The sequence below is a fragment of the Numenius arquata genome, chromosome 5 (assembly GCF_964106895.1).
Source record: "Numenius arquata chromosome 5, bNumArq3.hap1.1, whole genome shotgun sequence".
Lineage (NCBI taxonomy): Eukaryota > Metazoa > Chordata > Aves > Charadriiformes > Scolopacidae > Numenius > Numenius arquata.
The window spans coordinates 17,073,067-17,080,703 of NC_133580.1; positions in this window are offsets into that span (position 1 = coordinate 17,073,067).

Below are 7,637 nucleotides of genomic sequence, written 5' to 3' on the forward strand. Positions count from 1 at the left end.
CACAATGAACCCTTCAGTTAAAAAAACCTGTAAAAAAAAAAAAAAGTCAAGATAAAAAAATACACAGAGCTATTGAGGTAACAACGCTATGTAAATCAAAGTAGTTCTAATTAATCCAGTGCAGCAAAGCTAACTCAGAGAGGCTAAAAATCTGTCCAAATACGTTGAACAAATCCATCAATATGGAGTGTTGTTTTCTTACACATCATAATAATATGATTTTAAGATCAGCTGATTTATGTGCTTAATTAATTTAGCTATATCTCAGCAGAGCACAAAACATGTTTTCACTCGAAAAAAAGTACAACTCTATTGATCATGAGATATTGAGATACTGCTACTTGGACGCTCCAGACAGAATTCTGAAGGACAGTCTATATTCTCCTAGTTTCATGAAATAAAAATGTCTCATGCAATTCAGTTTTCTTCAGGGCTTTATCAAACCCCTAGATCCCCAATAGGGCGCTCACAGCCCCAGCAGAAGATACGAAGGCTCAAAAGAGGTATAACACACACCCCTTCACAAAAAGCCCATTCACTTCCATGTTCTGCCTGCAAGGCAAAAGAGGGGAAAATAAATGCTCCATGGAAGACAGTTGTGCTGTCCTCTTCATCCTCATCATGACTTAAGAAGAGAAGACAATAATAGATGGGAAATCTGTCAGGAATTCTCTAAGGTGGGATTGTGGCCAAAGATGAAGTCTTACACCATTTATACCATCCTCTGTTTCTGGCCTACTTCCGAGAAGCTCAATGATTGTCGTAACACTATCTAGAGCATTACAGGTTCAAGGTAACAAAACCAGAAACTGCATAATATTTCTTTCACCTTTACATCTCTTTATTTCAGGATTCCCTAGGAAACTTTATCACTGCTTTAAAATGTAACAAATCTAGAATTATTTGGACAACAGTAACTCTTGCAGTTTTGACCTCTTCAGCTAATTTTTCAAAACATTCTCCAAGACCTTATTAAAAATATTTTTTATTTTAATCAGGCTTAGAGTTCTTTGCCGTGTCTTTTTTCCTGTATTTTAACTATCACCATCATTAACCACATTAAAAATGTATCAGCAGACATTACGTAATTTTCAATATTGAGTAAATTTAGTGCCGTGGCTGTGCTTTAAGTCACTTCCTGCGCAACAGCCACATCTATAACTGTGACACTTCATTCACAGACCAAGGACTACGCTCATGAGAATTTACACTCATACCTTCACATGGCTTCAATTTAAAAATAAGGGATCAAAAATGGCAAGCATTTCAGTAAAAGATTCACAAAATACCAGTCAAGATTGCCCATATATATTGCATTTATTGCTTGAAGCTTATTTTTCTCTCAATTCTGGGATGCAGAGAAGGGCAAAAAAAAGTAACCTCTCTGTTCCTGAGAAGAACTTCTCACAGAAACAGAAACAGCTTCAAGGGTTATGGCAGAGTTCAAAAGCTGTAAGTGTAGCTCAGAGAAATACCATTGGGTTTACTATTTCAGACTTCATGACCAGAACATGTTAACCTGACATGGAGTAGATGATCTCACTGCTAAGAGACTGAACCCATTTATAAGCAAAAAAAAGCTGTCAGGGGAAGGGGTGGGGGAAATATGAAGAGTCTTCATTTACCATACAATCAAAATGATTTCTATTCACTGAGTTCCGGGAATAGAACTATTTAATTACAGTGGTGAAAAAGTTAGGCACAAGAGTTTTGATTTTTCAAGACACTGAAACTTTGGGCATAATTTATTTTTGTTCAAACTGGGTTTGAAACACCCATCATTATCACCACCGGATCACAGAAAGCGCAGGGGTTTCCATATATTTACAACAGTTTAAATACTGAGGCATGAAGTCTGTTTACTAAAAAAGCACCTATAAATGTATTTTTTTAAAAAATAAAGGAAAAGCAATGAGGTAGAAAGGAAACTAAAATAAACATTAAATTCATTTTACTATATATCACATCTTTACTTACTACAAATGAGTAGTTGTACCTAAGTAACTTTTTAATCCAGAATATCAGAACCATAAAATCGAATGTAACTTCTAATGAAACAGGAGCTTTGCATCGTATATAGCAAGATAATTCATGCTCTGCAGGGTAAAAAATGTAGGTTAGGACCCACAGGCTATAGTCTAGCTATGCTGCTGGGAGTTTAACATATTATCCTTTTGTGAAAATAATAAAATAATTCAATTTCACACACAAGCCAATGATCTTCACACATTTGGGTTTCTGAAGAGTAAAAGGAGACGGACACCTAACACCTGAGTGGTATGAAAGTCACCCTACTAGATGCAAAAATTTTCAGTAGGAAGCACATGGAAAATATTAAAGTTTTGCCTTACTTGTAAATGAAAGACATCAAAATGGATCAGGAGAACCGTAACTGATGCTGATAGCTGACAATCAGTTCACCCATCTGTACATTTTATACATACACATCTCCTTTCTGCTCTAACAGGACTGCACTCTACGGGTTTAAATGAATGGCTCCTTAACAATTACAAGGCTTATCACTATCTCTTAATCTAAAACATCTTTTCTTCTTTTAGGGCTCTCTAACAGTAGTGGTCGCACTGTGTTTTGTATTCATTTACCAAATCAAGTAATTAAGGTTATAAGAGTGATTGACATAAAAAAAAGAGAAGGGAGGCCAGCACAACTAGGCAGTCTTCATACGGCCCAATGTATCGGTTTAGTGTAGTGAATGATCCAGTTCTGTGTTGGACACATGACATTATAAAAGTGTTGGAAATGTTACTTGTGGTCTTACCTCCAGTATCTCACCTCTCTGTCAAACCTCTCAAACAATGGGTCTGTATCAACCTTACCATTACAGGAAAATACTAATTACTTTCTCCTGGAAAATTGGTGATGTGATAGTCAAATCAGCAAGCCCTGCACTACATAACCAGCTTTGACAATAAGGATGCTGCTCTATCTTACAGCACAAAATTGTGATCTAATTTCTCCAGGGATGACAGCTCAAGGGAGAAAACATCAAGAGCAGGAAAGTTTTCATGAGAATTAACACTGGAACCTGCCTCTGCAGTTCCGTTTAAGGTTCCTCTCTGCCTACCATTTGTATAGGGTTACACTCAATTATCTTGTACCTGTAGAGCTTTTGGTGGGTAAAGGTATACACATCGCAGAGTTGCAGGACAAATCATGCTATGCTAGGGAAAGAGTTATTTTACAGTGTTTATGGCTGCAGCATACTTAAACACAATACCTAATAATCAATATTGTATCCTTATTTCATCGGCACTATGCCTCTACACAGCAAGAACACTATATATAGTATCTGTTCCATTACATCAATATGGAAAGGCGGCAAATGACATTTTGGGTGTATTAGTACGTAATATCCCCAATACTGCTTGTGAAAAATTACTTTAGTCATAAATTATGGTCACATATTTAATTTACAGTTTTCTGCCTACCCTTCTGTCCATCCCATAAATGAAATCCGTGAATGATCAAAGATGTCTGTAGTTTCACCTGTGGACAAGAGAGATGAATCTTACTTAAGCAAGATTCCCACTAACTTCCCAAAACCAATTCCAATAGAAGACTAGTGACCCAGCCCTTCTGAACATGATCTAATACTTCACTGACTATGGTTACACTCAGGAATAAGATGCATTCTCTATGAAGCTGGAGAAAGCCTTCTCTGCTGAAACACAGCACTTTGAGAGCTGCTAAGAAGTTGCAGGCACACGCATTGCAGACAATTTTAGACTACCGACATCAGTGAAACCAACACAAAACACACTGCGCTCAAACTTACAGCCACACTGTTCACTAGGAAAGCTTCTGTTTGGCCATAAAAAGGCTGTCAACCTTTCCTTCCTCTTAACACCCAAAAACGCTTAAAAACTAGTGCTGGATTATGGCAGCACTATGCCTGTCTTCACATGGGTCACACAAGTTGAGCCATACAATAGCAATCAGCTCAGAAAGACACGGCATTAAGAAAATTTTGTTAGACAAGATCCATTCAGAACCTGATTGATATTCCTCACCTGAATCAAGCAGCTGTACCGCAATCTAGACAACCCGCCTCTTGGTGAATGCTCCATTTAATCATCAGGCTACATATTGGTGAGAAAACCCTCTTCAAAAGACCTTACCCTAGCTTTAATTTCTAACGGAAAAATTGAGAAATACATAGTGAACCTCATAAGAAAGGTCCATTTGAATTACAGATTATAAATGAAGTAGTTGTAGTAGATAATTATTATAAAACTTAATGAAAAAGAGAAACTTGTGTAAATAATGGAAAACTTTTGAGTTCAACATTCTCTCATCAACAGTAAGAAATTATCTATTAGCTTTTCTCAATAGGCATCCGCAGAAAAACACCCGAGTACCGATGAGCAACTCACAATTTGATAAATCACAATTTCACAGGTAGAACAGGGGGTGGTTTGGTTCTTTTTATATCTTCATTGATTTAAAATATGCTTGCTCCACTTGTAAACTCTTGCAGTAGATTTCATTTAAACCTCAAAATGTTAGGATTTATTTTGATCTTAAACCAACAGCGGTGCAGAAGACAACTGAAAAACATAGGCAAGAGCACAGTAATGGCAAGCAAGAAAGGCACTGAACACATTGACAGTGCCAAAAAGCCATCCGCTACCTGAGTTCACATTAAGGCTCGTGGATCTGACTAAATTCCCGTGTTTCTCAGAGATCCCACAGGAAAGAGAGAGGGAGAGGAAGAGAAAGGAAGAACACCTGAAAAACAGATGGTCACATCTCTTTTTCTTCAGTTAATGCATAAATTCAGATATCTTGTCTGTGATTCAAAACTTTTGGGCACTTTCATGTTACAAGTGCCAGACAGTATGGGCTGGCTACTTATGAGACCACGTCACACTAAATATAAAATAACTTCCTTCACACCATTCAGTCAAATATTGCAGTACATTCTGGAAATCAGATCAAGTTAAGCATACGGCTTACTCAGCCATTACAACAAACAAGCTCCCCAATCTATCCACTCAGTAATTTAAAGCCACGTCATTACAGCAATGCCTTTTAAAAAGTAATAATATTATGAGTGCTTCTAGCTAAACTATTAGGTTTGTCTTTTCTTTCAATTAAATTTACTCACTTACAAAGAAGAGATGAGCATATCTGAAACTGAAATTGTCCCCATCCTAAGAACATTTATGCAGTTCCTTTTCTGAGAACGTATTTTAACACTTCAACAAGAAAAATCTGCTCATGTGAAGATAAAATGTACCACCAGAGCAGCATGAGCATGTGCAAGGTCACTGTTCTAATATGATTCAGTCAGAGCACTGCAAATTATTTGTCTAATGTGCAAATTGCTGAGCTGCTAATGGCAGGATTCTTAACACTTTTAAGCACTGCAAAACTAGATCTCTGGCTTCCCTAGTCTACAAGCCATAAGCGGCAGTCAGATCATCTTCATGTATCCTTAAAAATTTCAGTTACATATACTTCAGTCCTCAAAACACAACAAATCTTTTGGCCATTTTCTGAAAGTACAAATTTTAAGAAAGGTTAAAGCCTCAATTCACAAAACAAAGACTACAAAAAGAAAAGAAAAAAAAAAAAAAAAGGAGGAGGAATGCCTGAGGCACTGCTTTCATTCTGAAAGACTAAGGAAGAAGGAGGCTCTTACAAGGACAGGCTCAGTGACTATGCTCTCACAAATAACAGGCTGTACAGGTATCAACTCCATTTTAAACCTCCAAATCTTTTCCTGCTGTTTGCAGAAACAGAAGTACCTTAAAACTAGATTAAATATATCTGAGAAAAAACTTTACCTCCTCTACTTTTATTAGTCTTGCCTTCAGTTTTATTAAATTACACCAACCCCAATTTAAATGGTTTTTTACATTTAAGAATGCTACTTAACCATATTTCTTTCCTAATACAAGTGTGCTTTTCATCATATATATATATTGCACTCAACACTTAGACATAAGCGCATTTGCTCAAAATAGCATCAATTATGTATATGTATTTATTTAATATGCTGAACACAATTAAATTCACAGAATAATTTGCTAAAAGGATAATCACACAAGAGCTCCAAAAATTAATGGTTACTAGCTGAAGATCTGACAGCATAAATAGCAAGTACTGCTTTTAGGAATGTATTTTTTTAATGATGACTTGGAATGCCAGTAGAACCCCATACTTTCTGTAAAGGACAGAACTTTTCTTCCAATATTTTTTAAAGCAGGATTAGCTTCATTTTACAGCAAAGGATGCTGACATGAAGGACATGACATGATCCAGAAAATTTCACATCACTAGTCAGCAACAAAGACAGAAACAGAATCCAGTTCTTCTGAACTTTATGCTCCCATTCAACATAGCCATTTATCCCTCGTGAACATTAACAGGAGGGGAAAAAATTTTAGAAATCATGCATTAAAAATATAGGCAACAACAAATAGGAGAAATCAGTTTCCCCAAGAGGCAAAAAGCTTCTGTCTGGACTGAAGATAGGATTTCATTCAGTGTATTTGATTTCTAACACCCAGAAGTTTGCCTTCATCCATATATAAAATGAACACTACATATTACTGTAGAAACACTTCAAGATACAGATTTGGATCAACATATGGAATTGCAAATAGTCAGTCATACGTACAAATCCAAGTACATAGCCAAATTCAAGTTCCCTAGCCTTCAGTCCTGAGCTTTGTACAAAACAGAAGTCCTACATTTTACATAGTCTACATAAAGACAAGTAGATAGATGTCATAATTTCAAGTTTTACAGCAGTATTGGCAAATGAATCGATAAGTTGATATATACCAAATTTGTTCTTCCTGGCCATGTTAGAATTCAAATACTGGAGAGGTGGAAACAAGTCATCTACAGAAAATTTTATTTTGGCGTGGCCTGAAAGCTTACAGCCAAGTTAGTTGTTAATATAAGCAGGAAATATCTGCTGACTGCAGCACAGTTTTGTCTATATTCATTATATGTCTATGTAATTATTGTCTAATATTATATAAGTATCTATTTTTATAAGCAGAAACTGGGCTTCTTAGTCTCCTAACTCCTTTCCTCTCTTATTTATAGGATCTACTTATTCTAGCTAAAGAAGTAGTAGACTGACAATCAGTTTATTCCAAGCTGTTCCAATTATGTAGTCACTTGATTTCAAGCGTGAATCGTTTGAATATGATATAAGAGAAGTGCTGGAATGGAAATAGCTGTTGACAGGCTCCCACTTATGGGGAACAGGAAACATATCTACTGTTTTAGGCTATTGTCATGAACCAGCCACTCAGGTCTCCAGAGACTCTTTCAGGATTCCAGAGAAATGTTAGAAGGCTCAAACTTTCTTTTCTCCAAGATTTTTATTATTAAGTAATTAATTCAACTTTAATAAACAAGCAGGCAAAGCAGAGTTAGCTACAAGTCCTCAAGGTACTACAAACCAAGTGAGTGTTTAGTGTATCTCAAAACTATCAGATTAAACTCAGCATAGATGCATTCTTTTTTGTCATGTAATACCTTCCAAGAGGATATGTCCAAGAAATTTCTGTTACACAATAATCATTATCAGATACTGGTCACTAAAAACCTGTTGTGGCTAACCAATTACATTTGAACCTTAGCTGAACTGGTTT